The sequence below is a fragment of the Canis lupus genome, chromosome 17, assembly GCF_011100685.1.
Source record: "Canis lupus familiaris isolate Mischka breed German Shepherd chromosome 17, alternate assembly UU_Cfam_GSD_1.0, whole genome shotgun sequence".
Taxonomy (NCBI): Eukaryota; Metazoa; Chordata; class Mammalia; order Carnivora; family Canidae; genus Canis; species Canis lupus.
In genome coordinates this window covers 53,303,263-53,330,322 of record NC_049238.1, presented here as the reverse complement: position 1 = coordinate 53,330,322, position 27,060 = coordinate 53,303,263, and the positions used below count along the sequence as shown (strand labels likewise).

Genomic DNA, 27,060 nt, shown 5'->3' with positions numbered 1-27,060 from the left:
AAGTCCTGGGATCAGGCTCCCTACAAGGAGCCTGCTTCTCCCTCTGTCTTCGTCTCGGCCTCTCTCTGTGTGTCTCTCATGAATAAATAAATAAAATCTTAAAGAAGAAGGAAAGAAAGAAAGAAGAAAATAAAGGAAGAAAGAAACAAACAACAAAGAAAGAAACAAAGAAAGACCATTGTGTAGAGTGGCAAGAATGGAAGCCACCATGGAATAGGTTGAGTGAATATGTGGCCAGAAAATGGGGCTTCTACCAATTTGGATCCCTCTCTTAGGATGCTGAGTGGGTAATATAAGGAAAAAAAAATATTGACATCCTAAGTGGGTAGCAGCAGATTTGAGGAAGGATTTGGGGTTGGGGTATATGGTAGGCAGCTTCTAAAATGTAACCCCCAAATCCCTCCTCCTGATACACTTCTGTTTAATCCAATCCCTGTGTACACAGGCCGGACTAGTGATTCACTTCTAACAAACATAATGCAGGAATGTTGGGATGTTATGTCTGAGATTAGGATTTAAAGGTCTGTGATTTTGTATTACTTACACTGTCTTCCCCTGTCTTTTCTCAGTTTGCTCACTCTGATGAAGGAAGCTGCCATATTATGAGCCACCTGTGGAAAGGGCCACATGGCAAGGAACTGAGAATGACCTCCAGCCAACATCCAACGAGGAACTAAGTGCTGCTATCAATGACATGAATGCACTTGGAAGTGGATCCTTCTCCGACTGAGCCTTGATGTGGACAGCAGCCCCAGCCACCACTCTCCAGCCTGTGAGAGACCCCAAAGCAGAGAATTCAGCTAAGCCACATTTTGAGTCCTGATCTATAGAAAACCATGAGATGAGAAATCATGGGTTTAAGCCCATGGGTTTATTTAGGGTTTGAGCCCCTAAATTTAGGATCATTTGCTACACAGCAATAGAGATCGAACATGGGATGGGGATCTTTGGTAAGAGATGCCTGGCCATGATTCTAGTTTCAAAATGTATTGTCCTTGAGAATTATTTGCGAGTCTGTCAAAATGCAGATTCTGGGCACCAGACCCAAAGATTTTTATTTAGGCACCGGGGGTGTGGCACTAACTGTGCCGCACCGGGGGTGTGGCACTAACCGGACAATACTCTTTGGAAAAGGATCCAAGGAATTGCACTTGTGGGAAATATCTGAGATGGTTGTGATGCAGGTGGGGGAAGAAGGGTTGCATCCAGTGAAACAAAAACACCAAGATATGCAATTCAGAGATTTGGGTCTTGATGCCCGAGAATAGGCAGAGCAAGAATCCAGAAACTATGGGGAAGTTGGCTTTCAAGTCTTGACTTCTTGCTCTGAAATAACAAGGAAGAACAAAATTAGGAGAAAGACACATAGGTATTTTGAGAGAAAAAGGAGGAAAAGCTTCATTCATCTCTGCAGGAAGGACATGGAGCCATCTACATAGTCTAAGGAAGTGGAACAAGTGTTCAAGATTTAAAGAGAGAAGAAAGGATTTGGAAGAAATTAGCTCCTTGAGGAAGCTTTGGTGAGTCAGTAAGAATGTTTCAAACAATAGCAAAAAGATGGTGAGGGCCTGAGGATGACTAATGAGTATAATCTGGAGGAAAATGAGGGAGCACGCTCACCTCACTCTCCTTACTCTGTGAGCCATTGTGAGAGGGAGGAGGAAGGTCTATGTTGGAGAAAGTTGCAGAAATAGTATCCAGAGAAAAGACTAGCTTCTGCTGTGACAAGGAGGCAGAAAGAAGGTTTTCAGGAAAGATGAGAGAAGATTTTGTCCTCAACAGGTTGCGGGTTCTCCTGGACTCAATGGAAGAGTCTCATAGGGGGAAGCAAAGGGTGAGAATGGGGCTGAACTAGATAGAAGGAGAGGACGACAGGAGACACTGCCTGAAGAGGTGAAGGCTGAAAATGGGCTAGAGATTCCCCATTATAATGGAAAGACAGAACTGATACCAGATAAATTCATTGATTTAACTCATCCCCATAATCTAAGATGAGTATTGATCTGTCTTCAACATTTATAGCTCCTCTAAGAGCAGATCCAAGATGAGGGCTGACAATGCAAGCCTCTTAGAAAGAGAGGCCTGTCTCTGAGAGCTGACCTATAGCAAGGTTCAGGTTTCAGGAGAGCAATGCAACATGTCCATATTCAAAATGTTTAAAGTCCTTTATCCTTTACAACTTCCCCATGCATCTCATAGAGGAACTTTCCTGTGGTTAAGCTGATATGGAGGAAAGATCTCTAGGCTAAGGGCTCAGAGACTTAGGTCCTTGTCCCAGCTCCACCCCGACAAGCTATGTGACCTTAAAAAGCCATTCACCTCCCTGATGCCATGTGTACAATGAGGAGGCTGAACCAGATGTTCCCTCAAAGTCCCTTCCAGCTCCAACATTCTAAGGGCCTGAAAACATGCAAACCTAAACCAGGTCTAGGAATCATATGGTTTCATTTTTGGAAATTTAGCTTCAAAAAAAGAAGGAAAGAATTCCTGCCCTTATCTGTCACCTTCTGGAGACTTCCTATTCATTGGTAGGATTCCCTGTGGGGAAATGTTTTGAAATAGTGGGCATTCATGAAATGAAATTCTGGGGATTAATCTGCAATAAGGGCTGACAATTTTCTGAGTGATTTTTCCCAAATGTATGAGAAATCTTTATCCAACTGGATGTGGGGCAGATTCTCTTCTGAAGCTTCCTGTTTGCATTCTCAAGGCAGGGTTTGGTAGGAAAAAAGCACTTAGGCCCAGATACCTTGCCACTTACTCATAAAGCTGCTGGGGAAGATGCATTGACAATGACTGGTGAATCACGTCTGGGTCATTTCGTGTCTAAGGTCTTAAACTATCTCCAAGTATTGCCACACACACATCTACATACACCTCACCACCAGAACCATGAGATGGATTGCGAAAGAACTCCTGTCACATGGACGAAGCGAAAGTGGGACTTTCTCCTGACCTCCAGCATCCCTGAGGAATGCTCTCTCTCACCATCACTCACTTCTCTGATGAAAATCTTGAGGTCATTTAGTCCCATCTTACATCTTGGAAACTCAGGATAACCAAATAGATGTCCCAACTCATATCCCCAAACTTTACATGAAAGAGAAAGGATGAAAAACAGACATGGAAACTTCTGATTTCCAAATGCGAGAATTTTGATTACCCTGGCCAAGTACTTAGGGATGTTGCTTACTTTTTCACAATATATTACCAGTAAAAATCAAAACACTCTTTACAATGGTACACTGTGTATTTTAAATATTTTATTCTTTTTTTCAATCATTTGACAAATACATATTTAGCATTTTGCTAGGTGCTGGGAGGGAACTCAGTATCTAGGCTATGAATTAACTGTAATGCAATGAAATAAACTCTATAATAGTGGCATGTGATAAGGGGTTTGTAATTAATTCTGCCTCAGGGTAGGGAAGCTGAAGAAGGTGAGTCTTAAACAGTAAGAGTTTGAAGATGAGTCAGAGCCAACCAGGTGATGAATGGGATGTGAAGGGCATCCAAGGCAAGAGAAATAGGGGTAAAGAAAAGACACAAAAATGTGATACTACCTGAGCAGTATTTGGCGACTCACTAGTAATCTAATGTGGCTATGGCATGGGGTTCAAAGCTAGAAAACAAAAGGATGTAGAAGATAAGCAGGTTTAGACCAGCCTGTGAAGGAACAACAGACTAAGGACTGGACTATGGTCTTCATTTTTTAGGCAACAAAGAGACAAAGATAATGATCATAATCAAACTGTATATTAGATAGGTCATTCCGATAGCAATGAAGACAACAGATCAGGAGGGAGAAAAGAAAGTCAGAGAAAGGTCATTGTAATAGCTAGGAGAGAAAGGATATATGTACAACATATCACATTGTACTGTCACTGTTTTTGTCTCCTCCAATTCCCACATACAAATAAGCTCCTGAAGACTGGTACCATGTCTTGTTCACCTTTGTATCCTAGCCCAGAACACAATGCCATGCATGTGGGCATGCAATAAATGCCATTCATAGGCGAATGAATGAATGGGAACTTAAAGTGGGCACTAACAGTAGAGATGTAAAGAAAGGGGCATATCCAAGAAATATTTTCCAGGGAAAATTCTGAAGAATTTGGTCTGAGGAAAATGGAAAAATTCAAAATTTCCATGTTGTGTGATTAATAAGGTCTTTAAGAGTTTTTAAATATAGAAGGCTGAGCAGGTTGAGAGAGAAAGGAAATGAATTGAGTTGAGAACACATTGAATTAGAGGTATCTGGGGGCTAGGGTCCAAAAGACAGCTGGAAATATGCATCAGGGCCTCAGAAGATAGTTTATTGGCTAATTTTTACTCATGACCATTCATATAAGCAGGTGTACCAAATTATTCAAAATCTAAGTGTTTTTTTTTAACATGTGCTGAAAACTTTGCTCCAAAGAAAAAGATAACTAAGAAAATAAAGACTGCATTCAAAGATCCCTGCTTCATGAAATAAAAGCAAATATGAGAGGAGAAGCCAGAGATAATTTTCCACACTTTGATCTTTGAATCGGTCACAGTGAAGTCCTCATATCTTCAAAATCCCAAGGAAAAAGTTCCCATGAACAGCAGTAGTTCTCCAAACATTAATTATCTGGAATACTGCAAAGCATTTAAAAAAATGAATTTTTCAGCAGAAAATCCTAAGGTTCTTCCCTTTGTTTTCTTCTCACACACTGCCCCTGAGAATGCTCAGGTAGAAGATGATTTCTTGAAGCCACAGAACATAATGGAACCCTAAGGCCATATGGTACCTGGAATGTGCACTGGATAAAGAGTTGGAAGAACTGGATTTAGTCCCTTCTCCACCACTAATTGGCCATGTGACCTTAGGCAACTCTCTTTATCCTTCTGAACCATGCTTCCTCATCTGTAAAATGAAGCAAGTCTTGATTTTCTGTGTGTGTGTGTGTGTGCGTGTGTTTATTTTCTTAAATATTTACCACTGATCTAGATCCTTCCATATATGTTAATCATTAACTTATCCCTAGAACAATAGAGTTTTGCAGGTGTGACTCCAACTAATTCAGGAACTCAAGTTGGAGCCAGATCATTCCACTGAAAGAATCAGTATGTGATATGCCAAGGCACTTCATTACTGTCCTTTGGTGAATTAGACTGCACCCAAGAAGACCTAAAAATATACACCTTCTAGTGTTTTAATTGGTGCAGCTTTTGGTACCTGGGAACAAAGTGCTGCCATAATAAAAACGAATTGTAGGAGTGGTGTGGGAACCAGTCAATGAACAGAGCTAGAATGGTTGTAAGGACTTTAAGGAAAGCACTAATGAAAGCCTGAGTTACCTTGAACAGACTGTCAGGCTCAGCTTTTGAGGAGGTAGCTGGTGAGATCTTAAAGGAAAGTGAGGAAAATCTTGTTAGAAACTTGGAAAAGGAGGGATCCTTGTTAAACATGGCAGAAAGTTTAGCAGCACTCTCTTCTGTAATAATGAGAAAGGTAAAAACATATACCTGATACACTAGCTTATTTAGCTAAGAAGTTTTCCGGCCATAGTGTTGAAGGTACCACCAGCTTCTTGTGGTACTTATACCAGCAGCTTCTTGTGACTGCTTATATTAAAATGTGAGAGGAGGGCACCTGCGTGGCTCAGTGGGTTAAGCAGCTGCCTTCGGTGCACGTCATGATCTCAGGGTCCTGGGATCAAGCCTCACATCTGGCTCCCTGCTCAAAGGAGCATCTGCTTCTCCCTCTCCCTCTGCCTCTCCCCCTGCTCATGCTCACAGTCTCTGTCCCAAATTATTTAATTAAATTGTTAAAAACAAATAAAAAATAAAATGTGGGAGGAGACAGATGAGCTTAAAAGAAGGACTGTTAAGCCGAAAGAAAATGAGATTTTCTGATTCTGAAGATTGAGCCTCCCCAAATGACAAATAATACTAAACTTAAATTGCTCCCACGCAAAGATCAAATCCAGGACATTCTCAGGAAACAATGTTCTAAAGGCAAAGCCAAGAGTATATCTGTAAAATCCTTTGTTAAGGCCTCAGAAAGTTAAAAGATGGGTCTTCAGGGTATTTTCAGACAGACAAAAGGCCCTCTAAAGAGTTCAAACGTTTGCCTCATGGCACCCATAAATAAAATAATATGGATCCTAAGAAACTTAAGTGCTTTGTCCTTCATCCACATTAGCAGAAGCCCAAAGTAGAGAGGATTTACCTCAAAGAGATTTGTAGGTGTGGGCTTGTCAAATGGAGCAAACCTCGATGAGAGTCACAGGAGAACCACAAAGTTTGAGAGAATGTTATGGCCAGAAATACTGCCAGCTTGAACTGAAAAGGACAGAAACAGTATAAAATAAACAGAGGACTTGAACTCCAAAACTTCTACAAGCGAGAAACAGGCTGAGAAAACCACTCAGTTGTAAACACACAATAACTCTCATGAAAAGAAAAGGGTGATGCCAAAGGAAGACTAAGAGCCCAGAGAACAGAATCAACAACTACAGAAAGTCATTTCCAAGTAGAAGTAGTGTGGAGTCTTTATCAAGGAACTTACAACATTTGCCTAGCTGGATTTCAGAATTGCTATGAATTAGTGAGTCCTTTGTGCCTCAGTTTCCCCCTTTTCAAATGAGAGTGTCTATATTGGGTAACATCTGCTGTGCCAATATTATATGTTGTATGGGTAGAGGACCAATAACTTGTTTCCTTAGCTCATAAGTCTACAAACTGAGAGGAATTATACTCATAAAGCTGTATGAGGAATAACAGGAATAACACCTGAGAACCGTGATCTGCTTTAGAAGATGAAATTCTGAACTCAAGGCTGATGCTATAATGGGATGAAACTTTTATGTGCTTCAGAAGGGGGATAAGTATATTTTGCATGTATAAAGCATATGAATTATCAGAGGCCAAAGGACGACCGTGGTAGCCAGATCCCAAGATGATCATGTGTGATCTTACACTCCCTGGTATTCACATCTCACGTAGTCCCCTTGCACATTGTACAAAGGTTTGTATGTGTGATAGCATACAATAGCATATGGCAGAAGTGATAAGACATCACTTCTGAGATTAGATTATGAGCAACTTCCTCTCTTGCTCTTCCAGATCATTCATTCAGGGGAAATCCACGTCCATGTCATACTCAATTTTATATGTGGTAAGAAACTGAAGCTTCCAGCCAACAGCCACATGAGTGACCTTGGAAAATCATCTAGCCCCAGTTGAACATTTGGGTGACTGTAGCCTTGGCCAAGAGTTGACCACAGCTCATGATAGACTCTGACCCATAATTACCCAAATAAGTCATTCTTGGATTTGACCCTTAGAAACAGTGTTTGTTTGTTTTTTAATATGCTAAGTTTGGGGGCAATTCATTACACAATTGATAACTAATAAGATCAGTATTTAAAAATTTGTTGTATTTTTATGTTGTTAGAAAACAACTGGAAAATGAAATTTTGTAATATGATTTATAGTGGCATCAAAAAGCATAATATATCCTCAGGGATAAATTTGAAGTCCTACAGAAATTATACATTGCTGAAAGAAAATAATGAAGATCTAAACAAATGGAGAGATATACCATGTTCATAGTTGGGAAGACAATATTTTGAACACATCAATTTTTCTCAAATTGATCTATGTATTCAACAAATTCCAGAGTCCTTAAAGACTTCTTTGTAGAAATTGACAAGCTTATTCTAAAATTTATATGGATACATAAATAGCCAAAACATTCTTGAAAAAGAACAAACTTGGAGAACTTACTTAACCTGATTTCAAGGCTTATTATAAAGCTATCATAATCAAGACAATGTGCTAATAGTATGAAGATAGACAAATAGATCGAAAGACTAAACAGAGTCCAAAAATAGACCCATACTATACAATTAGTATCTTACCAAGGTACCAAAGCAAATAAATGGGGAATGGAAAATCTTTTTTTTTTTTAATGATACTGGAAAAACTGCCTTTCCGTGTCGAAAAAAACAAAACAAACAAACAAAAACTTAACCCATACGATGGATAGTATGCCTAATTGTAAAGCTAAAGCTACAAAGCTTTTGGAGAACAATACAGAAGGAAATCTTTACAATCTTCAGGTTTCTTAGATAGGACACAGAAAACATGAAGATGAAAAGATGAAATTGGTAGATTGGAAGCCAGAAAAGATGAAAATTGGTAGATAAATTTTAGCAAAATTTAACACTTTTATTCTTCAAAAGACACTTAAGCAAATGAAAAGTAAGACTAGAAGAAAATACGTATAATATGTATAATCTGACAAAAGACTTACATCAAGAATATATAGGAATATATTTTTCAACACACAACACAGTAATGAAAAGATAATCCATTTTTCTTAAAAATTGGCAGGAGACTTGACAAACAATGATCTATAAATGGCCAGTAAGTTTATGAAAAGATGCTCAAGATCGTTAGTCATCAGAGAACTAAAACTAAAACCATGAGTTACAAATATACCCACTGGCATGACTACAATTAAAATGAATGGCAATGCCAAATATTGTTGAAGATGTGTATGCAGCAAGTGGACTTCAAACATTATTTATTGATGGAACTGTCATTTAGCACTTTGGAGCTAAGTCTGGGAGTTTCTCGTAGAGTTAAACATACACCTACCCTAAGACCAAGCCACTCCACATCTAGGTATTTCCTCAAGAGGAATGAAAGCATATATTCACACAAAGACTTATATAAGAATGTTCAGATCAGCTTTATTCACAATAGCTCAAATTTTCATCAACAGGAAAATGGAAAATCAAATTGGTATCTCCATTCAGTGGAATACTATTTAGCAATATAAAAGAGAGAAGAACTACTGGTACACACACACACACACACACACACACACACACACAACAATATAGATGAACCTCAAGTATATTGTTAGATGGATTTTAACATTTTATGCATTTTACTGTTTATAAATTAAACCTTAATTTTAAAAAGGGAATGCCATTTATTAAATCTTTTAAAAAATATCAGATTCCTAGAAATTATTCTAATGAAAAACGTGTGAACCTTTTACAGAGAAAAAACGTAAATCATCATTGAGATAAGACCTAAATAATTGGAAGGATATTCCATGTTCACGGCTTGGAAGAACCATGTAAAGTTTTCAATTCTCTGTAACTTATCTTTAAAGTAAACACAGTTCCAATAAAAATTGCAGTTAGATAAAAAATTGCCAGAAATTTTCAGCTTTTAACATTCTTGGGCCCTGCCTGGACTCCCAGGGAAGCTATACTTTCGCATTTACCAAGGTCAAAATGACTCAGCAAAACCTCAAAGCACGGTCTCTATTTCTGCCCCAAGCACATAGTATATCGCTTTGTCAAGGAAAATAATCAAAAAAGGAGCATTCTGAACACAAAGAATAAGAAAAAGTAAGAAACTTCCCTGGTTCCCATAAGATTAAAGTCATACAGCCCTACATATACTAGAAACTTAAGAGAGGGTCTGCAACTTTCTGAAATGTTCTTAATCTAGGAATTTGTAACTTTTTATGTAAAAAATGTATATAACCCTACACCAAATGTTCCCTTGCCAGAGCACTCTCTTCTTTGTGAAGACTGGGTATCCTGCTGGGCAGCTATCCTAACTTGGACTTAAATAAAACTCTTTTCCTTTTTTTTTTTTTTTTTTTAGAAATGTTAAAAGGTTTGTTTATTTTGCATCAACAAGTAGGCTTTTGGGGGTTTTTTGGTGGAACTTAATGAGCTAACTCTAAAATAGAAGACCAAGGATAGCCAAGACACTCTTGACAAAGACAAAGAGGGAGGAGACTTATTCTAAAAATTAAGAGAGTGGCTTTGGATCAATGGAATAAAATAGCAATTTCAGAAATTCACACATATAAAAACACTTGATTTGTGACAAATGTGATATAGCAGATAGTTGTGGAAAAATATAATATTTTTCATAAATGGTGCTGTAGAGATTGGATATCCATATGGAAAAAAATAAACTGAACTCACTTCACACCTTACACAAAAATAAATCCCAAGAAAAATTCAGCTTCAAATGTGAAAGGCAAAATAAAGATTCTAGACATTAATAAACAGAATATTTTCATGATTGTGAGGAAGCATATATTTCTCAAGCAGAAGTTTAAAAATGCATCACCAAAGGAAATGATTGATAAAATGGGAATTAAAATTAAGAACACTAAAATTAAGAACATCTGTTCATCAAAAGACACAGTTAAGTCACAAAATAAACCAAGGTATCAGCAATTTATGTAACTGACAAAGGGTTTGCATTCAGAAAAAAAAAAAAAAAAAAAAAGAAAAAAATAAAGAATTCCTATGTATTAATTAAAAAAAGAAAAAAATATATACGTATATATGTGTGTACATATACTGTATATATATGTGTGTATATGTATACATATACATATATATATACATATACATATACACACACACATATATATATACAGCCCAATAGAAAAATGTTAAAGAGATCTGAACAGGCACTCTACAAAGGGTAATAACCAAATGGCCGGTAAATAGGAAAAGTTGTTCAACTTTATCAGTCATCAAGAAAATGCAAAATAAAACTATTAACTGCTAGCTCTATATTTCCACCAGCGTGACTACAATTTATGGAAGTAAAATAATTAGCTTTGGTAAGGATTTGGAGCAACATAATTTCTCATACACTGCTGGTGGTTGTAGATTTTGGTAGAGCCACTCTGGAAAATAATTTGACATTAGGTAGTAAGATAAAGACACTGTTATCCTGTAACCTAGACATATACTCCAGATACATGGTCAAGAAGGTTCATATCAACTTTCTTAGCCTAAATCGAAAGCAACCCAAATGTCCATCAACAGTAAATATGTGTAAGTAAATTACAGTATATGTATACGATGCAACATTATGCAACAATGAGACTTACAAATCCCAGGTACGCTTAACAACATGAATGAGCCACAGAAACCATGCACATAAGAAAAATTAGGGTACAGTTCTAGCTAAATAACCTTCAAAACAGGCAAAACTAAGCTTATAGCATTAGAAGTCATTGGTTAACTTTGAAGAAGTCTCTAGTGTGCAAACAGATGAGTGGGCACAAGAAAGGTGCTAACAGTGTTCTATTTCTCACTTGGTAGCAGTTACACAGGTGATTTGCTTGGTTATAATTACCTGAGCACATTTATTTTCTATTAAAATGTATATATAGTATGTGTGTATATTGTGTGTGTGCGTGTGTGTGTGTGTGTATATATATATATATATATAAAATTTCTGTATGTGTTATATTTAATTTAAAAAGTTAAAATTAAGTGCCTGTCACATAACAAGGACTCAGAAAATAGTTTCTACTATTCTCTCAGCAGCCCCCTCTGCCCTGAGCATACACACAGACTTTGTTCTCCCAGGGGGCTCTCCAAGGAAAGTTACAAGCTGTCACAGGCAAATACTGACCTTCCTCTCCCTCTCCATTTGGGACCAGATTCCGGATGATGAGAGGGGCCCAAAAGCACATTCTACCAAGCTCAGACTAAGACAGGACTCACAAGCACCCTCATACGCCACTGCTATCTGTTCCACAACTTTGTAAACTGGTGCAACCAATATGGAGGGTAATTTAGCACCGCTAGTAAAGTCAAAGATGTACATTTCCAGTGACCCACCAATTCCACTTCTAAATATATATCTCGGAGGTACTCTTGCAGAGTACACAGGTACAAAGATATCTAACATAGCATTTATGTGTAGTAGCAAAAAGTAGAGAAGAAAAACATCTGGAAGAACCTAAGTATCCATCAATCTAGCCATAGGTAAATAAATTACAGAGTAATTATGCAGTTGTTACAATGAGTGAACTAGATCTAATTTATTAACATGAATAAATCTCAAAAATATAGAGTGGAGTAAAAAAAGTTGTAGTAGGATGCAACTTATATACATTGATGAATTCAAGACAATCTATGTTGCTTATAAAGGTGTATCCATCGAAAGATGAATGGATAAAGAAGATGTGGTCTATGTATACAATGGAATATTCCTCAGCCATTAGAAACGACAAATACCCACTATTTGCTTCAACGTGGAGGGACCTGGAGGGTATTATGCTGAGTGAAATAAGTCAATTGGAGAAGGGCAAACATTATATGGTCTCATTCATTTGGGGAATATAAAAATAGTGAAAGGGAATAAAGGGAAAGGAGAGAAAATGAGTGAAAATATCAGTGAGGGTGACAAAACATGAGAGAGAGAGAGACACCTAACTCTGGAAAATGAATAAGGGGTAGTGGAAGAGGAAGTGGGTGGGGGGTTGGGGTGACTGGGTGATGGGCAATGAGGGGGGCACTTGGCAGGATGAGCACTAGGTGTTATGCTGTATGTTGGCAAAGTGAACTCCAATAAAAATAAATAAATAAAAAATAAAATAAAATTCAAAAAAAGGTGTAACCAATTTACAAGAGAGAACGAGAAAGTGGTTACTTATGAGATGGGAGGGTAATGGGATTTAGGGAAGATGGCTCCAGCTGAATCTCTAATATTTTATTTAAGTATCTGAAACAAATATGGGAGAATAGTAACAATCGCTTAAATCTGGTGGTGGGTATATTGGGTGTCTATTATATTATTGTGTGGTTTTATGTTTAAAATACTATCTAACTTTTTTAAAAATGATGGATATAAATCACCATTCTGCAAACATTCTCCAGGCTCCTTCCTCATTCACAAAGGATAAATTGTCTGATTCTGCCAGATTTTCTTCCTTCTTCAAAAGCAAATGGAAATTTATGGTGAACAAAAGTTGGCGGTAGGATCATCAACTCTCCTCCAGGCTGTTCCTGACAGAGAAGTGTCTCTGACCTAGGCAGACCTTCTCTCCACCCTGCTCTCTACCCTGGAAAGATGATCTGTAAAAATAACAGGCTCTTCACCTTCTGGCTTCAGATGGGGTTTGGTAAATGGGAAGCAGAAGCAAAGGTGGCTACACAGAAAGAAAAAAAAAAAAAGGGTCCAGGTATTTATTCCCTGACTTCCTCCTGTAAGCCTATATGTTGGAAGTGGTTGCATGTCTCTACCGAAGAGCACATCTCCTAAATGTGGGCCTCCCTTGGGCTTCGCTGTGGCTCTCACTGGGTTACAGCCACCCCCCACTCACCCCCATCTTCTTCAAGCCTGGGGTGTGCAGTGGCTCCTCGCTGTCACTAGCCAGTGCCTTCACCATCCCTTCTGGTTTCCTTCATTCTGACCACATCTTTATAAATAGACCCCTCCTTAAGCTCTCCTTAATTTCCCCCACTTGAATGTGCCTTCTCTTTCCCACTTGGCACCTACCCCATGGAACAGAGGGAAGCTCGTGAAGCATAAGAAGGACTGGGAGAGTCCAGGCCCTCCGGTGAAGTGCACAGATAAGGGTCATACTTGAGCAAAGGCTTGAAAGAGGAGCAGAAATTTGTCAACTGGTCAAAGAATGATGATGGAGGTGAGGGAGGATGACAAAAGCAACAAGACTGAGGGAACAGCTTCAGGAAAGGTTTTTATACTAGGATGACTGCAGGAAATTGCCAATTATTAGACCATTTTTTGACATACAAAAAAAAGTATATTTCATATGACTCCACCTAATAATGGGATTATTCTGTTCTATGACTTTGTACTTGTCTTCTTGAAAGGTACAATGACCTTAACAAAGGTCAGACTATGATGACTATGATGACCCCTTGGGGACGGCTCTACAGTAGCAGGAAGAATCAAAAATGACCCCGTCCCCATAAAAGTAGATGTCAAGGAAGGGTAAGGATAACATGATCTGAAGAGGATTTTGCTAAGAGGGATACAATGTGCTTTCTATGTTTTATTTCTTCAAATAGAACCTTGGATCTCTTTCTGTTCTCCTTATATCTGCATCTGCGGTCAAGTTCTTATAAAAGCGGTAGGTACATACAGATTTCCACATCTTGAGCCATAGCCCTGATATTCTACTTTCTCATTTTAAAGATTAAAAAAAATGAGGCACAAGAGTTAAGAGCCTTGCTCACTATCACACAACTATGTGATCCTCCAATTGGGTATCTTGATAATGGAAAACTTCTGGAAAGAATGAGTTTGGAAGGATTCCAATGACACAATTCTGTGGAGAGAGGGTGAAGATCATTACAGAGACAAGTCAAACCATGATAGAAATAAAGGAATACAAAGTTGCCCGGGGAGAGAGGCTGCTGCGAGCCAATTAGCTTGGCTGGAAGAGCAAAGAATGAATATGGCGGATGATCTCTTTTTATTAATCTTATCCTTGGACCCAAATTAATTTTTTCCTAGACTTTTCAGGCTGACCAAATTTATTAGATGTTTTCCCAGCTTTGGGGAGAGTTAAAAGATGTATGATATATTATTCCTGAGCTCATTCCCAGGGTCCATAGTGCTGCTCTTCAGAACTAATATTTTGACATTTAACAAGCCAAGGAAATTAGGCCACAGGCCATGTAGTTGACATTAGCCAATTAAAAAAAAAAAATGCTGGTAATAAAGTTGGAGTTGTTTTCATCTCATAATTTCTCTCCTGACATTTGAGTTAATATATATCTGAAACCAGAGTTTCAGAAGCCTGTGTTGAGGGTGAGAGCAGCCTCTCTAGATTCCACACAGTTTGAACTTAACTATCCAAAGTCCAGACTTTATTGGAAGGTCCAGTGTGATGCAGCGCCTGGGGCTTTTGAAGCACTACTCAGACCATTATAAGCCAGGACTGTAGTGGAACTTCGCACTTTGAGAGTAGAGTAAGGTGACCTCTTATAGAAGCGGGGGATGCTGAGGGGGAATAGGGGATGGTGACTAAGCTCTCCCCCAGGTTGAGGAACTTGTAGACACACCTGTCTTGGTAGACAACTATGAATGTCAGCAGTATTCCCAACCAGGAAGAATGATAATGCAGTTTAAAGTCCTCCAGGAGGACATGACTCATGTGCCGGTCCATTGGCTCAACATAAATCGTCAAACCTGTTGTGGTGTTTATTGTCTCTGGGACTTATATTTCCAAGTAGATTACTGAGTTACTGATTTCATAACTAAATCACCAATCAGACTCTACTCCTAAGCCTTTGGGCAGAGCTGGAAAATGACCACAAGTCAACAAAATAATTGAAGAATTTTCCCCTAGACCTTGTTGACGACCTAGTTTTTAATCATCACCCTGAAAATGAGAAGACACAAGCCCAGGGATAGCTAGCCACTTGCTCAAGATCCTATAACTAGTAAGTACAGTGTTGCACTCCATCTCAAGTCTCTGACTAGGAGCAAGTCCTGGATCTTCCTTCAGTAATAGTCTACTATCTCACAAAGCCTAGAAACTTCTTCTTCATCCTCTTCTTTTATACAAATATTTTCCTCTCCTTTGATCGATTACTTCTATTCTATGACTTTGTGCCTGTCTTCTTGAGAGAGATTGTATGCATCTTAACATTAGTATTTCAATTTGCTGTGATTCAGATCACATTTATTCGGGATCTGTAAGTGCTAGGTCTATTAAGCACTCAGTCAATATTTATTAAAATGGACTCTACATGGGAAGCCATTCTAGCATCAGCACATGGAGGAAGAGAAAATGTGAGGAACAGTGACGGGAAATATAACCATACTAGTGCACTGGTCATGACATCATTTGGTCTTAAAAGAAGATTATGGTCATCATGATGGGAATAAAAATCATAGAAAAAAATGTGGAATTCATTTCAGAGTAAAATTGGATTCAGATTATATTTTACACATTTCAAATGTGAGGTACCAACTGGGCATGCATTTAGAGAAGTCCCACAAACAGGGTGAAATGTGAAGTGGGACTCAGGCAGGAGTCAAGGTCAGAGTCAAGAGAGAAGAGGGTTCAAACAGTGGAAGTAGAGCTTGCCTTTCTAGAAGTTAGCCCGTCTCTCTACTGAAATTCTCCTCCTGCTTTGAAATATTTGAACTAGATCAAGGACTGGCAAAGATAGCAAAAATAGACAAAGTGAATAGGACAAGACCAGTAGCCCATGCAGACTACCCCAGAAAGAAGGCCAGCCCTTACCCATTGGCCCCGCCAGCATTCTTTCTACCCATCATTGCAAATGCTCTGTCTCCTCCAGGAAGGCCTCCCGTTTTTGATGAGTACCACTAACTTACCTGCCTCTTTTCCTAGATTTGGAAATGTCAGTCATCCTCATGTTTCTATTAGTGGCATACACAGGTACATCATAGTAAGTATTTCCTGGTCATGCTGATGGTTGCCAAACCACCCACACGCACATCACCCTTTCTTTAGCTGCCCATCCTCCCACTGTTGTGCCCTTTCTCAGCCCCTGCTCCCAATAGTCTTCTCCTCCAGGCTCCCTGGAGCTCTCCTAACTACCCTTATTCTTCATAAGTTCCAGCAAAGAAGGAGTTTTATAAAACAAAATTTTTAAAACTGATTTATGTCGAAAAGGAGAAAGAAACCTGCTTAAAATAGGCTTTGGCTTTGTAAATAATCTGCAAATGTTACAGTTACTCCCTAAATGTGGCAAAGATCTCCATTTGATAAACCTCTAAACGCAATCTCATTATAAATATTTGTAAAATTTCCACTGGAACATGCAACAATGACTGGTGGCACCGATGATCAAAATAGAAGCAAGGAAATTGGTTGAAAACAGCAGACCACTCAGGCCACCCAAGCGGGGAAGCCAAACCACAGAGCAGCAGGAAACGTCAGGGACACAGCCCTCTGGGAAAAACCTTCAGCTTCCTCTTTTCCAGGACAAAACTGTGGTCATATGGTGGTTTAGCTTATCATGAAAGGGGTTCCCAGCCCAAATACTGGTAGGTCAGGGGTTTCATACACTGAACCCCAACAGCACCACAATTTACCACAACCATCAGTGTTTTGGAACTCATCACATGTAGTCTTCTAGATTACCCAAACCTACAAAATCTTCACCAACAATGTCCTGTTACTGGATCTTACAAGGAAGAACTTGAAATCTGAAACTCTCAAAGCCTATGACTCGAGGAGGTGTCCTCCCGTGTGCTTAACATTTTCTGGTTGGTGCATCACACCTGCCATGTGCCAGAGTGAAAGGAGCAGTTTAAGCCACCTCGAGCATTCTTCAGCTTGGCACTTTCATGAAGATAAGGAGCGTTCCCCACAGAACATTTCCCACCACCGCAGCTAACAATAGCATCTTGTCTCCTAAGGCAGCCCCTCCAGTAAGAGCCTGGGCCAGACCCCGCCACACCCAGTAATGGGAACTCCACTGACAAATGCTTCTCATCTGAACCCAATCAGTTTATAGGGTATTATAAAGAGCTATGAATGTATTCCATATGCGCTCCATCTCTGAAAATCTGAGGCCTCAGCCCCAAACCAAAATCATATTACTACCACTGTTGTTGTTAGTTAACATTTGTTCTTTTTTACAAGTGCAAAGTGTGGCCCAATTATTTCATTAGGGTCTTATCATCTGGAGCCCAGTCTCTGTTCACTGCAGACTGGCAACAGAGGTATTCTGGAGAAATGCACTGGTCCTGGTGTAGCCCTGGTATTCTTTCCTCACCCAACCCATCCACCACCCAACACCCCCTTTACCTTGCAAAGGAAAGGCTTGGTCTGAGGTCCATGCAAAGTTTTGTTCACGGAGCTGCCCTCATGCATAAATAAGAGATGGAAGCAAAAGAGCTCCAATCCCTCTAAACACCAAAGGGACTGGTAATGCTCACAACCCTTAGGCCACAACAAAGAGTGAGGCAGGAAGATGAACCAGAATGCTCTCAATCCCTCTTGGGGAACATGTTCACCCATGGGGAAAAACGATGGTCTGTGAGTCTGTGCTTGTTGGAGAACCTTCCAAGAAGAGGATAACCAACTAGGTAATTTCTGGAGGGCAGTGGCCCACTCACAGCCTTAGCCCAAACAATTCCCAAAATCCAAGGCAAATAGCACCTTCTCCACCCCCGCCCTTACTTGAGCACACCCGGGCCAAGTTCATATGCCCATCACAGCATTTCAAATCATTTTGATAGTAACCTAAACAAAAGGGACTTGAAAGGTGAATTGTCTGCCTGTAAAATGGTAGGTTCTTTCAGAGTCTAAAAGAACAGATCCATCCTTTGGGATGAGCCCTCCCCAGTCCCCCAACACCTATGTCTACCATCCATGCTCAGTGTGGCTCAGAATCCAGGTTCTGTGGAGGCTGGTGCCCCATGAGCATGCCTGCACTGCCCAGATCAAACACTAGCAGCTTTCTCAATGCTCTAAAAAAATGTGAACATAGACTTTTCTCAATTGTAGGCATTTCTCCCATAAATTTTTTCCACCCTCCATGCCTGTTACCACTTCCCTATTAGTGAGAACTAGCATAGGACAAAATAAATGAATGAGTAGACACTATAAATGAGAAACTCAGAAACAAACGCTCTCCTATCCTTCAGCAGTTTGTTTCTTGTGACCTCGGTGGCTGGTGTTTGTGGTTTAATACGATCGTGTTTGCTGGGGGAAATTGCTTCTTGATCATATGAAGGAACTCAAGAGATCGTAGTTTATGGCATTCAGAAAAAAACAAAACAAAACAAAACAAAAAAAAAAACAAGGGTTTCCATGATAAGACATTGCAGAAGAGGATTTTGAGCCTGGTCTGGTTCCCACCGGAAGCAAGTGCTTCAACTGACCTGATCTCCCCAGGGTCATTTTCCATATCAGCGAAATGGAAATAAAGAGTAAGCAATCAATGGAAAAATATTCTGAGGACTAAGTGTGACCATGCATTAACGTGACTGGTATGGGGCAGGCACTCAGTAAATGTTAGTGATTGTGATTATCAGGATAAATGAATGTGCATTTGAAATATCCCTAGCCCAATTCCTCACATTTGCAAGGTGATCCACAAATGCCATGCCTTTCCCTTCCCTGTAGCCAAAGGGCTATTACTCTACAGCTGCTCTGTCCTCAGATCTTCCTGAGCTCTGGGAAGTGCTTTACACCACTTGGCTTCAAGGCTGGTTTGTGAGCTCCTGCCCAAAAGCCAACTCGTGATGGCCACAAACAGCCCCCAGAAAGCTCCAGGGAGCTGAGACTCAGGTACAAGTGAGGCCAGAGAGAGAGAAAGCGTCTGCACACCTACAACCAAAGGTGTCCTGCCCAGGCCAAACCCTGCTGTTTCCTCAAAAGACAGCCCAGAGCTCTCTCACATGGGGCCCACCTAGGCCCCAGTGTCACCCTCTTATAGCTTTGCCTGGACCAGACCCAGGAGTCTGGCACTCCTGGAGCTTTAATCAAATGCAAAAAAATGTAAATAGTCCTTCCTTAAACAAAGAAAAGTGCTGCCATGCAGAAAGAGCTAACCCCTTGGACATGCATAGCCTGGTGCTCATCACAAGGTGTTAATCAGTTGGCTGAAGAGCACAGATGAGAAAGGCTCTTCTTTTTTTTTTAATAATAATAAATTTATTTTTTATTGGTGTTCAATTTACCAACATACAGAATAACACCCAGTGCTCATCCTGTCAAGTGTTCCCCTCAGTGCCTGTCACCCATTCACCCCCACCCCCCACCCTCCTCCCCTTCCACCACCCCTAGTTCGTTTCCCAGAGTTAGGAGTCTTTATGTTCTGTCTCCCTTTCTGATATTTCCCACACATTTCTTCTCCCTTCCCTTATATTCTGAGAAAGGCTCTTCTTGAAGAGAGAAAAGCTGGCTGGGCAGGAGTGCTGGCCCCCGGCCCCCTCCCCAAAGTGGTTCCATTTTTGGCTTCCTTAAGATGACTCTAATTGTTTAAACAAGATTAAACAAGCATGGAATTTGGGAGGGAAAAAGAAGAAATTGAAAAAAAAAAAAGGAAGAGAATTTTTCTTACCAAAAGACCCAAAACAAATCTAAACTGTAAAAACAGTTTTAGCTCTTAGGAGCTAAAACAAAACAAAACAAAATAGAAAACAACAACAACAACAACAACAACAACTTCTAGGCTGAAAGTGTCAGTCTCCAAGGGAAATTAATTTCCTATGGCCAACATATTATAGAAGAATTACAAAGGAACGATGAACCCAGAGTCACCACCTTCACTTTGCTTTAAAACTAAGAAAGAAGAAAGGAAAGAAAGAAAGAAAAGAAAGAGAGAAAGAAAGAAAGAAAGAAGAAAGAAAGAAGAAGGAAGGAAGGAAGGAAGGAAGGAAGGAAGGAAGGAAGGAAGGAAGGAAGGAAGGAAGGAAGGAAGGAAGGAAGGGAAAGAAAGAAAAAAAGAAAGAAAGAAAGAAAGAAAGAAAGAAAGAAAGAAAGAAGAAGAAGAAGAAGAAGAAGAAGAAGAAGAAGAAAGAAAGAAAGAAGAAAGAAAGAAAGAAAGAAAGAAAGAAAGAAAGAAAGAAAAAAGAAAGAAAGAAATAAGATTTCTAATACTAATGCATTTCTACTTAGAACATCAGCATCAGCCACTATATAATACGAAAACCATGTGCTCTGTTAGAGCCCTGAAAACCTGATAATAGATCTACACAAAAGGATTCAGGATCAGACTCTTGATTCATACATTCATCAAGTTAGTCATTCAACAGACAGTTTCCAGACATCTATTCTGTGCCAGGTACAGTGCTAGGCATTGGAGCTATAACCAGCAACCTGATGGAAATGATGCCTTCCTTCACGAAGCTTCAGGACTCATGGGGCAGAAGGCTTGTAAACCCACCACACTGGATGCTGTGCAAACAAAGGTAACACAATTGATTCTGCCCAGAAGGGTCATGGAGGTAGCATATTGCTTCAGATGAGAAGTGACATTTATCCTGGAAAGAGTAGGAGTTCTTCAGGAGGAAGAGAATCAGGAGCTCTAGGGACACAGAGGTGTCCCTAGGCATGCCATGTGCTGGGGAGGAAAGATGGCTATGTCCAGACTGCCAAAGCTTTATCTACCATTTTCCAGAGCTCCCACTTTGCCCTCTGCATGTTGGAACTTGTCAGAAGGCAAAATGACATAAAGAGAATACTGTATTAAGCACCAAGAAACCAAAGGATCTGCCATTTCCTAGCTGTGTGACCTTGCGTAAGGGACTGTCCCACTCTGATCCTCAGTTTCCTTTTCTGTCAAATTTTTATGAGAGACAAGTAAAACAAGCTGAGGATAGAAGCATGGTGTAGAAGCAGGTCATGAGGCTGTCCACTGGGAAGGTCCCCTTACCCCTAGGCCCTTCGACTATCATCTGAACCATGTGCATCCATATACATAACAATCCCACTCCTCCAATCTGTCCTCCATTTGCTCACCAAACAGCGAGAGGATTAAAGCGCTTCTAGGATCCAGAGCCCTGGTAGGGTAAAGTTAAAGCTCCTCAGAATGGAAGAGAGACTTTATATCTCCATAGTCGCACATCACAAATGTTTTAACTAGACATTCTGGCTCTAACTGTGCCTCTGATTCCCTGGCCCCAATGCCTCTAATACATGATGTGGCCTCACATATCTACTCCTTGCCCATGGGGCTTCATCTGTCTGGAATGCCCTTTCCCTACCCTTGCTCACTTGATAAACCTCTGTTCACTCTTTAAAACTTGCTCAAAAATGACCTCAGCAGGGGGGCCTGGGTGGCTCAGTCAGTTAAGCGGCTAACTCTTGATTTCAGCAGGTCATGATCTCAGGGCCATGGGATCGAGCTCCAGGTCAGGCTCTGTGCTCAGCCAGGCATCTGCTTGAGGATTCTCTCTACTTCTCCCTCTGTTCCTCCTCCCTTATTCCTCTAAAATAAATAAATAAATCTTAAAAAAAAAAAAAAAAGAATGATCTCAGTAAAGCTCCCTCCTACCCCCACTCATCAGAGTATCTTGTACATACTTCTATCCATGCTTGGGACACTGGATGTAGCCACTGGCTTACATGACTTTCCCCACGGAAGATGAACTTCTCAAGAATAAGGGCTCCGAGAAAATGCAAATCAAAACTATGGTGAGATACCATTCTGGCTGGCATCAAAAAAGGTAAGAAATAACTAGTGTCAATGATATGGAGACAAACTTCATGCATGTTGGTAGGAATATAAATTGGTGCAGCCACTGTGGAAGACGGTATGGAAGTTCCTCAAAATTTTAAAATAGAATCACTATATGATCCAGAAGTTCTACTACTGAATATTTACCCAAAGAAAGCCAAAACACTAATCCGAAAAGATATATGCACTCCTATGTTCATAGAATTATGTAAAAAGCCAATATATGGAAGCAACCAAGTGTCCATCAATAGATGAATGGATAAAGAAGATATTATATATACACATACATACATATTACATGGTGGAATACTACTCAGCCATAAAGAAAAATGAAATCTTGCCATGTGCAGCAACGTGGATGGACCTAGAGTATATTATAGTAAATTAAGTAAGTCCGAAGAAAACAAAAACCATATGATTTCACTTACATGTGGAATACAAAACAAACAAAAAACAGAAACAGACTTATAAATAGAGAGAACAAACTAGTGGTTGCCAGAGGAGAAGAGGGATGGATGAGATAGGTGAAGGGAATAGAAGTTCAGACTTCCAACTGTAAAATAAAAAAGTCATGGAGATGAAAAGCACAGCATAGGGAAAGTCAATAATATCGCAAAAACCTTGTACGGTGACACATGGTAATTATGCTTATTATGGTGAGCATCATGTACCAGAATTGTCAAATCACTATTTTGTGCACCTGGAACTAAGGTACCATGGCATATCAACTATACTTCAATGGTGCAATTTTTAAAGAACTAAAAGATTAAAAAAGAAAGAGCAAGGACTATGTCTCAGTGATTTTCATACCCCTAAGCTAAGCCCCTAGGACTGTCCCCCAGACACAGAATGCCTGCAGCAGACGTCCGTTGAGCTGATCACCTGCACTTTTATTTAACTGTTCCGACTGTATGCACAATATACAAGATGATCCTTTGATGGTCTTTTGGGAACCGGGGTCCCTGAGAGCTAAGTTAGATGCCAGAAAAGAATGACCCAGCATAGATTGAAGGCCCATCATCTTGTACATGCCCAACTTCTTACCAACTGCACATCAGACCATGGGAGGACATGGGTGAGAGTGGGACCCCTCACACTTGCCCAGCAATCTGTCATTTTCATCTCAGTTTCATTTCCTCGAAGCTATTGCAACCCTCTTCCCAGGGCCGAACACCTCTGCTATTCATCCAAATTTGACAGTCACACTCCGTTATGGGGGACCCTATCATATTAGGGACTGGTTAACAGAAATCACATCACTCATATAATCCCAGAGTTTCCTGTGCTCCTGTTGCAGTAACATCTTATTCCAGAGACACAGTCTTACAACCAAGAAGAGGTAAAGATGCAATTCAAAAAACAGCAAGGGATTTCTCAGAGATCATCAAAAAGCCATCAAGTAATCAACTATAAACAAGGTCTCACAATCCCCTTTCTATGTGACTCTCTTTTGATCTCCTACTCAAAGCAGATGACCCCCCCAAAAAAAATTTTTAACCATTTGAACCATTCCCAACAAGCCTGCCGGTGGACTGCAGCCTCTTACACAGCCCTCCCCCCACCTGCCCTCTGACTCTCGGGGATAATCTTAGCCTCTCTAGCTTTTTTTTTTTTTACTTTCTGTTGTTTTCTCTCTTAACCCCGCTCCCCAGATTCTGCACTACAAAAGAAAGCCCAGAAGCTTCCTTGATTTTGAAAGCACTGAAACTTTCTATTCCCCTATTATACTATTATACGGTGGTGGAAAGAACCACCCACTGATGGGAAACTTTCACATTTTCCCTACATCTTTTCTTCTGCTGTCTACATGGTCTCCACTGCTTCATCAGACACCTCCCCCAAATGCCACAACCATTCTGATCACCCTCCTTTTGATACCGTCCTTGGATAATTCCTATTGTCTATAAAAAGACATGCCCATGACTGAACACAATCAGTCAAGTGTGGTTTCACAACACAGAGCACTGAGGAACTTTCCATGAAGAAAAACTCTATTAATGAAACAAAAGAATCCATTACTTTTTCAACATTTTCTACAAAATGAAAGTACCGCCCAATTCAAAACTAGACACTAGCTTTTGGAGGTGGCCACTACTCTCGGCACATAAGGTGAGCTTGGGATGTATGCTGATGGATGTGTACCTTAGCACATCAGAAGGGACTGAGCTCTCATAGGGACCGTGGATGTGAGCGGAGGGGCTCCAAGGGCATCCCCACCCCTCCCACCAAACTGTGCCCATCGCCCACATACCACATGATTCAAAGGTATTGAAAGCAATTGTTAAGATGTGACAGGAGGGTGACACCCTCAAACTTTCTACAATTAGTGTCTTAGCTGGAGTGATTGCAGATGATTTTGGTTACCCCGAAAAGGAAGGAAAGAGAGGTATAAATGTGCCACAGTTGAGGGTTGTGGTGTCCATCCAAGGGAGCACGAGGGAAGGGAAAGGTGGTGAGAAATACAAAGGATGCATCTAACAGGAGTGACAGGGAGGCTGGTAAGGGCAGCACAGCTCCTGGGGAGAAACTAAGGAGGAGCCATCCTCTGCAGGGCTCCCCTCGAAGCACACGGCGACAGTGCCCTCTAGCGGAAGCAACAAGGGCTCACCGCCCTCAGCTCTGCACCCAGTGGCTTGGTCTATTGATCTGTCACCTTCCCTGGGCACTCATTCCACAGATACTGCTGGAATCTCCACCCCGTGCTAGCCACCACCATACACATGCAAGTAAGACATAATCACTCCATCAAGAGGGTTTGAGGCTGGCTGGGGAGGCTAGACAAGTCGTGGTAATTGTGTGTGTGTGTGTGTGTGTGTGTGTGTGCCACATGTGTCAAGGGCAGTGGTCATGCAAAGGCAGAAGTGGTGGCACAGGAAGGTCTTCCCAAGACAGGTGACCTTTGGGCTGAGATGTTTGCCAGACAGAGAAGTGGGAAGCAGGCCTTCCAGACGGAATAGCACACCCTGGAGGTGTGCTAGTCCTGTCTGAGAGAAAGAGAAGGTGGGGCCCGTGGCCAGAGGAGAGGCTAGAGAGAGAGGCGAACTGGGTCAGATAATGGAGGGTTTGACCTTCATCTCAAAGGTGATAGAAACCAGAGAGACATAGATCAGTTTTACAGATTTACAAGGATTTCTCTGGTAAAGAGGACAGAAGCTGAACCGCAAGGAAAAACCGAGGGCCTAAGCTGAGGCTGTTGATGGCACAGAGGAGGAGATGTGAAGGAAGGAGGGTTCACAGGCCTTGGCTGTAGACAAGGTGCAGAGGGTAAAGGACCCAGGTTATGTGATGGTGATGTCACCTGTCAAAGCAGAAACAAAGAGAAGGTGCAGATTGGGATGTGAGAAGGCAAGATCAGGTCTGAACAGGTAGGATCGGATGTGCCTGCAGGACAGCCCCAAGGAAAATTCTAAAAGGCAGCTGTTCACTGACTATGACGTCTGGAGCTCTGGGAACTTTGAGGGTTGGGAATAATCTGTGGCACTGGAAGAGAAGATGCCTCAAGGTGCACAGTCGATATGAAGAGAGGACAGACCCTTGGGGAAAGCTGATGTGTAAGTTGCTGGCAGAGGAAAAGCTGCCCCCGGGGAGACCCAAAGAGATTACTGAAGTGGAAGGAGAACCTGTGGACCGAAGCTGTGGAAGACAACTCAGGAAGCGTGTGATTGGCCTTGTCCAATGACTACCAGGACTATGTGTCTTGCAACAGGCGGTAAGATACCTGGAGCTGAGAAAGAGCATGGTCTTACTCCTCCATCTGGATTCTGAAAATATCAGTCTCTTTCCTTCTACTGCTCAGTGTCCAGGACTACCCAGGTAAACTGTTCCCTAGAGGATGCGAACCCTTGGTTTGATAACACTCCTTACAGGACTATAAGAATTCAATAAAACCAAGGCGCCTGGGTGGCTCAGTGGTTGAGCATCTGCCTTTGGCTCAGGTTGTGAATCCCAGGGTCCTGGGATTGAGTCCCACATCAGGCTCCCCACAGGGAGCCTGCTTCTCCCTCTGCCTGTGTCTCTGCCTCTCTGTGTGTCTCTCAATTAATTAATAAATAAATATTTTAAAAAAAAAGAATGCAATAAAATTATTCATGGAGAGCACCTAGAAAATCGCTCAGGACATAGTAGGCACTCAAAGCAAGCTCCTGGCCCCTACATTGATAAAACAATTAGGAAAATAAATCTAACAGAATACAGACCCACATTGGATTAGCTGGGGTCTAGGCTGACCAGGTCATGGCTCCCACCCCTGAACAGGGTGATGGAGAGTGGGCCCAGCTCACAAGGACAAGTCGCCACCAAGTGGACATTGCGGTCAGGTGGCCCACATGTTTAGCAAGGGGTCAGAAGTTGGGCCCTAGGATTTAGATCCATGAATGACCTTGGTGGCCCATCACAACAGTGGTACGAGGTGAGTGTTATCCTTGTTCCCTATGTACAGATGAGGACACTGAATTTATAAAGATCATGTAATTCTCCTAATGCCACACATTCTTTCTCAGGAACTGGGGTCTGTTTCTAAACTATGTCATCCCCAGTGTCCTTTTTGAAGATTTGGGAGGACTAGAGAGGAACATGCTCGCATGCATGCATGCACACACTGACTGTACCGGGTGACAGCCACTCTGGTGGAGCAAGGTCAGCTCTATAGCAAGGTCATTGCCTCACCCTTATTAAGCTCCTCTCATTCCTCAGTTTCACAATCTGAAAATGGGATGAAACAGTCCTATGTCTCCCGATTCCCTCCAGGGAGTGGCTCTGATGAGATCATGTCTGGATTTTTGCCTTGGACAGAAGGAAGGCCAGTCCTCCGGATGTGCAGACCGATGTCATAATGGTTGTCCAATCGCATCCCTCACATCTGAGGCCTAGAGGGAACAGGGACGTGGAAGGGTTGATCATGCTTCTCCACAATGAGCAGCAAGGAAATAAAAGCTCGATTTCAATGGCAAACCTTCAAGAGGAAAGGTGGTAGGCCAGCCGACCAGTCTCAGCCACATTCTAGTAAGATCTGTAAATCATATGATTCTGGGAACCCGAGTTCTTTACTCTGCCCTCACTCCTAACCTTATCCCTTCTTCTGATTTTAATCTCACCCCAA

General features: G+C 41.1%; 1 long non-coding RNA gene across 3 annotated transcripts in view; it reads right to left on the bottom strand.

The window, feature by feature from the left end:
* The window catches only part of LOC111090445, a 46,932-nt gene extending 20,109 nt beyond the window's left edge, over positions 1-26,823 (bottom strand). For 2 of the 3 annotated variants that reach the window (XR_005371907.1, XR_005371905.1), the window contains exon 1: positions 26,628-26,823. This is a non-coding gene — a long non-coding RNA (uncharacterized LOC111090445). Of the gene's footprint in view, positions 1-544; positions 766-26,627 lie in introns of those variants that run through there. The other variant, XR_005371906.1, reaches the window with a different exon arrangement.
* Between the last annotated feature and the right edge of the window lie 237 nt (positions 26,824-27,060).